Below are 7279 nucleotides of genomic sequence, written 5' to 3'. Positions count from 1 at the left end.
TCATATTTAAGAACACTTAAATGTGAAAACAACTTTGGAAGCTAGAATACAGAGGGTGTTTGTTGAACATGGAAGAAAAGTAAAGCTGATGGAGTGGATCTAATATTTAAGAGACTCTTCTTTATGTTTTAGAAGTGCTAGAGGTTAAATCCAGGACTTAGTCATGTGTGTGAAGCATGCACATTATCACTGAGTTACATCTAGGCCCTGAGTGGTTCCAATGTTTGAAGGAAGCAAAAAGAATTGGATCCTTTCCACTCCACTTTATTGTTAAATTAAAAGTATCAGAAGTGGAGAGAGGTAGCACAAAGTAATGAGTACATTTTGCATGTGGGAGGCTTGAGTTATCCCTGGTACCATACCCCAAGCTCCACCAGGCGTGATCCTAAAGCACAGATCCGAAAATAGCTAGCTCCTGAGCACTGAGAGGTGTGGTCCAAAAACAAAAATTAAAAAAAAATTCAAAGCTGAGGTTATGACTCAAAAAGTTGGAATTCATGCTTTGATTATGGGAACCTTGATTTCAATCTCATGGCCCCGAAACACTGCCAGGACTAATCCTGGAGCTAGAGGTAGGGACTGAATACCACCAGTAGTTCCCCACTCCAAAAAAAATATTCTGACACACTGAAGTGATAACTATGACTTTACTTCATATTCAAGACAGGTGGAACAGATCAGGTTCAACTCTGCTTATAGCAAAGACAACTGGAATTTCAAATTAATGAACAGAGTAAGCAGGATTAAATTTTAAATGGCGAGCACTTGATAATGTATACACTTAAGACAGGGTGTAGAGAATACCATCAAATATCAAGGTGAGAGATAGTTTTTGAACTGATTTTGAAAAAATTTTCTAAAACTGAATTAGAATAAAGATAGAATCCAAAAATGAGGCCTACTTATGGCTGATTTTAGACAGAACAGACTGTCACAAGGACGTGAATATTTCTTCCCTCACCAAACAGCTGGGGTGATGTTATTAAACTTGTCCCAATGAATTTAACCAAACTCAGTAAGCTGCCTCCTTACTAGTCATTCTCTACTTTCCTTTGCCTCTTTAGATATGTTAATGTTATAATCAGCTTTCCCCAGCATGGTCTTTCTTCACTGGCCACTCATTCTGTTCTCATCAATTCATTATTTATTGCTTAATGGCATAACTTTGAAGGGGTTGCCCTGTTTTCAAGTTCTAGTAGTCCCTGTGCTGCCTGCAACATATGTGTCCAGTTTAAGCATGGTTTTGAAAAACTCATTTGTACAATACTTTTATCTCTCTGAATTGGCTCTTCAGGCAACTTTAAGACACCGTGTCTTATGTTTCCCAGGAAACAGTTTATTCCCATTAAGAGACTTACAGAGCACACTAAGGACTGGAAAAGCTATAAATAAAGAACTATTTATCAAGACTATTATTTCTAAAACATATATGAAATTTAACTTTTGGTTTTGGATAGTGGGAATGAGAATGATTTCGTTTTTATTTGGTTTTGGTTTTGTTTTCCATTTTTTCCTTCCAAACCCATTCAATGGAGAAAGAAAACATGTTAGGGTTTGAGGTATTAGTTTAAAAAAACCTTTAGTTATCTCCATTTCACATTTTAAACATTCCTGATAATTCCCGAATTCTTTCTGAGAATGGGAGGTTAACTATTTCCTAAGATTATAGATTCTGTTTCAGATCCTTGTCTCACAGGAAACTAAAAGATAATGGCTGGTACCTAAGGGAAATGGTCAAATAGATAACCTCAAAGCCCTCAACCTGTCAGACCACTCTGTATTATCTCTGTGTCTGCTGTAACATTCTTGTCACTTGACACTTAACATAAAAAACACAAATTTTTCCTTTAAAAAAACCTTACACAGAACATGCCATATTTATTTATTTATTTATTTATTTATTTATTTATTTATTTATTTATTTATTTTTGTTTGTTTTGTTTTTGGGTCACACCCAGCAGTGTTCAAAGTTTACTCCTGGCTCTACACTCAGAAATCAGGCTCAGGGGACCATCTGGGATGCCAGATTCGAACCACGGTCTTTCTTCATGCAAGGAAAATGCCCTACCTCCATGCTATTGAATTGCCACAAGAAACATGGTTCAAAGTTGTTCATGGTTGACTTTCAGTCATACAATGTCCAACACCCATCCCTTCACCAAACCACATTTTCTGCCACCAAAGTCCCCAGTTTCCCTCCTGCCTTCCCCCTTGCATACCTTATGGCAGACATTTTTCTTCTCTCTCTTCCTTTTTTTTTTCTTTTATTGTTATTGAAACAGTATCATGCTAATCATTTTATCTCTTTTTAGCACCTAATTTTTGTCCAGAGTGATAATTTCTAATTATAATTGTCATAGTTGTCCCTTTTCTACCCTAACTGCATCATCCTGCTATTGTGGCAAACTTCTTACCATGAATTGGACCTACAGGGCTCATCTCTATTATCTCTGGGTATTATTACCATACTATCTTTAAAAAAAAAAAAATCCCACAAATGAGTGTGATCATTCTATATCTATTCCTTTCCTTCTGACTCATTTTGTTCAGCATTATACTCTCTATAGCAGGGGTCTCAAACTCAATTTACCTGGGGGCCGCAGGAGGCAAAGTCAGGGTGAGGCAGGGCCGCATAAAGGATTTCATTGACTGAATATTCGCAATAAAAATCGCATTAGTAAGAAAAAATATCGCGAAAAAATCACATTAAACATTTGCATACCCCGAACGGAACTGCTCGGGGTATGTGAATGTTTAATGCAATTTTTTTCTTACTAATGCGATTTTTATTGGGATTATTCGTTAAGCGAATAATCGCGAATACTGCGATATTTGAAGGTCGGCCACAGGCCACAAAATGTCGTACTGAGGGCCGCATACGGCCCGCAGGCCGCGAGTTTGAGACCCCTGCTCTATAGCATCCTTGTATAAGTAAATTTTATGACTTCAATTTTACTGACAGCTACATAAAATTTCACTCTGTAGATGTACCTTTTTTTTTTAATTCATATGTCTGTTCTGGGTTGTTTCCAGATTCTAGCTATTGTGCATAGTGCTTAAAATTTAAGCCTTAAATGAAGATGGTAGTGCAGAGGGCTTTTTAGCCTTGTTAAAAAAGCTGTATTTAACTTGTTTTGATACTAAGTTCCACCCACTCAGGAGGTTTTTCTTTCCCTTTTCTTTCAACCTCACAGTAAACTTTTCTATTTTATTTATTTTTATTATTTTCTTTGACACTGCTCAGGAATTACTCCTGGTTCTATGCTCAAGGATCACTCCTGGTGGGCTTGGGGAAGCCATATGGGGTGCCAGAAATTGAACTTGGGTCTGCTGAGTCCAAGACAAGAAAGAGCCTTTCCCACTCTATTATATCACCAGCCCCTAAACTTTTCTTTCTTTTTTTTTTTTTTTTTCAGTTTTTGGGTCACACCCGGCAGCACTCAGAGGTTACTCCTGCTCTATGCTCAGAAATCGCTCCTGGCAGGCTTGGGGGACCATATGGGATGCCGATGTCAAACCAATGACCTTCTGCATGAAAGGCAAACGCCTTACCTCCATGCTATCTCTTCGGCCCCAACTTTTCTATTTTCTAACTTTGAGCCTAGGTAAGAGAAATAGTACAGCAGGTAAGGTGCTTGCCTCTCACACTCTTGATTTGGGTTTGATCCCTAACACCCCAAATGCTTCCCTGAGTCCTGCCAGGAGTGATCCTTGAGCACAAAACCAGGAGTAATTCCTGAGCATTGATGGGTTAGAATCATGATTCTAGACCAATTATAATCACAGTTAAAGAAATGAGAGATAAAACAAACAAACAAAAAACCCAAAACCATTAATGGGAAATAATTTAGAGAGCTAGAGCATTTGTTTTGCATGCTAGCATCTCAATTTCAATCAGGGTATTGAATCGTCCCTGAGTACTAAGTGTTCACAATGCCACAGCCCCTAACCAGAAATTTAGAAATCAAAACTTTTTGTTAGGGGCTGGAATAGTAGAACAGCAGGTAGGGTGCTTGTCTTGCATGCAGCAGACCCAGGTTTGATGATAAGCATCCCATATAGTCCCCTGAACCTGCCAAGAGTGATTCCTGAGTGCAGAGCCAGGAGTAGTAACCCCAGAGATTTGATAGGTGTGGCCCTCAAACAAAAACACATTGCTTGTTAATCTTACTTAAGGCAGAGGTTTCTAAGTGCTCAGAGAGTTATATGTGGGCTTAAATTCTGAAGTCTTTACACAGGTCTCTTAGTGAGCCCTTTATTTAAATAGAGAGCATAGAATTAAGTATTTAAAAAACAATTAAACCTTGGGTCCATAGTGGTGGCATAAGCTGTAGGGCATTTGTTTTGCAGTGCTAACCCAGGATGAAACACGATCCAATCCCCTAGTGTCCCATATCATTCCTCAAGTCTGGAGCAATTTCTGAGCACGTAGCCAGGAGTAACCCCTGAGCGTCACTGGGTGTGGCCCCAAAACAAAACAAAAAAATTAAACCTTATTATTTTAGAGCAAAACCACTAGAAAAATATATCACAATCTTGAACAGCAAACAAACAGGCTACAAACATCAAAATGCTGGTAAAAAGGCAAGGTTCTTTTTAAAATGATAAGGTGCTGGTGCTAAGACAACGTAGGATGTAAACACCAGGCAAACATAGTATTTAGAAAGGGGTTGCTCTCTTCTGCTCTAAATGAGTCACAGTTCCCTTAGTTACTTGCTTTTTCTCCCTTGACCTTGTTATTTCAGACACCAAATACACAATATAGAATACCAAGTTTAGGCTTTCACAGCATTCTTTCTATGAAAGACAGGTTTTTCTAGATCCAGTCACTTAAAAGTCTTTAATTAGCTAACAGTTTCTCTATCATTGTTCTTTCCTGACTAGTGGTATACATACAGCCAAACTCTCCTCTGTCTTTCAGGTAGAGTGTCTGCAATACTATCCTGCCATTCAGGTACAGAGAGCCTCAAGGCATACATATCCTGGCAGCCAATAAGAGAGACACTTTGTCTCTAATACCAACTGTGATATCACCAGTTATGTTTCTGCAGGGTCTCCAGGCTGAAGTATGTCATGCTTGGAAAATTTCAAGTAGTATACATTTACATCAGGGCAGTCAGAAATAGACAGCCATAAGAAACTTCAAAGTTCTTAACCAAACTATTCTCTTTCCCAACTCCTTTTCTTAAATCAATTTTGTGTACTTGTATATACTATAAAACAAAGCAAAATAAAGACCCAGAAACCTTTCAGCCCCCTACCCCCAATCCCAACACACATTAAGAACCTCTTGGACTTTTACTTTACTAGTTTATAAAAAAATAATGTAGTGATGTTTAACAGTTTGGAACAGATACCTTTCTTTACTCTCCATCAGCTCATTGGTAGAATCTGCAAACTTGGTATATATCTAACTGCTAAGAAGCAGCTAGTACAGTACATTGGAGAGCTATGGTTTGGCATAAGAGATCCAACAACCAGGCCACACAGCTACCACAGATATTTATGTTATCAAACATTCTCTTATGCTACCTCTGATACAAACTTGATCATCAGCATCTATTCTTTTTACTTCTCAGACTAAAATAATAAATCAGTGTCCAGAGGCAAGTGACAGAGACCTTACATTTGCTGCCCTCCTTAAAAGAAAAACATTTTCATTTCTCTTTTTCATATTCCTGCTGTTAGACTCAATGGACAGGGGCAAAGACTTCTATTTCTTGATGAATGAGAGAGATTCCTTCATCTTTTTGGTCATTGTTGGGATGAGGTCTATGATCAGATGGTCATCTACACACTTGGTCACACAACTCTCCAGTTGTCATTTCACCCAAAACTTTTTATTATCTATATCTATTGAATGTTTGGCTTAGCTGTTGGAATGCATGGTGCACTGAGCCAGGAAGTCCTGGAACTTCTTCACCAAGACCTGGGATTGAGCAAGCTACATGTGGCATCACAAACTGCACTGGAGTACCTGCTGCATGGATGCCTGCTATACTCACAACAGCTGGCACTGCACTAGAACATAAAACCCTGCAGATTCCATATGTTCTTGCTCCCCAGAGAGAGTCTACCTCTTTGTGGAGTCTAGCTCCTCCTGCACCCATATCTGCTGTACCTCTGCCATGATAACTCCAGGCTAAATTCCCTAGAGTTAATACATAAAAAGGTAGGTTATGAGGAATACAGAATACCTGATATCAGATCCAGAAGGCTATTAGCAAAGCACCTACAGGAAGTTAGATAATCTGACACCAGACTCTTCTCTTCCTCTCTCTTTCCTGCTTTTTGCTTCCAGCCACTCTTTGTTGCTTTCACAGACTTATCCAATATGAGCTTTGAGCATGTAACTTTGGAAATTATGGTCAAAATATGAGCCAAAAAGTTTTTCTTCTGCTCCCTTTCTATTCTATTCCTCAAGGCAGCTTTAAAGGATGTCTGTGCTTCTGTGAACAATTTTACAAAATATTATCTTTTTCTTATAAACTAAAAATTGCTTTGGAGTGTTCAATGATCACATTTCACCATTTCATTTAATTATTATATCTTGAGGGTTGTAAACAGTTTAGTTTAAATGGTTACAATAATGTTAATGTTTATGGTTTTGATATACAAACTACTGCTCTCTGGGACCAGAGCAATAGTAGAGTGGGTAGGGTAGCCCTGAAAACTGCTGGGTGTAACAGAACACATACAAACACCCAACTCTTTAATAAAAACCTAAACAAAACAAATTACTGTACTCTACCACGAGCAAATTGTTCAAGAGATTCCACCACTATCCCTATGTCTCATCTTTTTTTCTCCTCTCTTCACCACTAGGCAATCTGGGTTTGTGATACAAGGCCAAGAGTTTATAATTGTTTGATAATATTTATTGCTTTGTTTTGAGAAGAGACATTTTAAGAAGGGAATTTTTATCTGGCTAGTATAACAAATATGATAGACTTATGGTTTAAATGATGTAAAGTTATTTCTTGTACGTCCAGAAACTGGGAAACCTATAATCAAGAAGCAGACAGCTCTCATGAGAACCCTCTTCTTGATTTGTAAATGGGTGCTTTTTTGATTGTATCTACATATGGGTCTCTTATTAGGGCCCTGGTTCTGTTCATGAGAGCTCCACCCTCATGACCTAGTCACTTTCCTAAAGCTCTCTTCACAACAGATCGCATTGGGGATTGGAGCTTTTGCATCTAAATTTTGTAGAGACACATTCAATCTACAGCAGAAATGCTATGGAAAACAAATAAAGTCAATTTAATTTATTCTCGGG

The 7279-nt window shown here is 38.2% G+C and overlaps 1 pseudogene; it reads right to left on the bottom strand.

The window, feature by feature from the left end:
- Window positions 1–5713: 5713 nt before the first annotated feature.
- Window positions 5714–6130, bottom strand: LOC126006045 (protein FAM136A-like; annotated as a pseudogene).
- Window positions 6131–7279: the final 1149 nt, after the last annotated feature.

The sequence above is a fragment of the Suncus etruscus genome, chromosome 4 (genome assembly GCF_024139225.1).
Source record: "Suncus etruscus isolate mSunEtr1 chromosome 4, mSunEtr1.pri.cur, whole genome shotgun sequence".
NCBI classification, from domain to species: domain Eukaryota; kingdom Metazoa; phylum Chordata; class Mammalia; order Eulipotyphla; family Soricidae; genus Suncus; species Suncus etruscus.
This window is presented reverse-complemented; position numbering and strand designations above follow the sequence as displayed.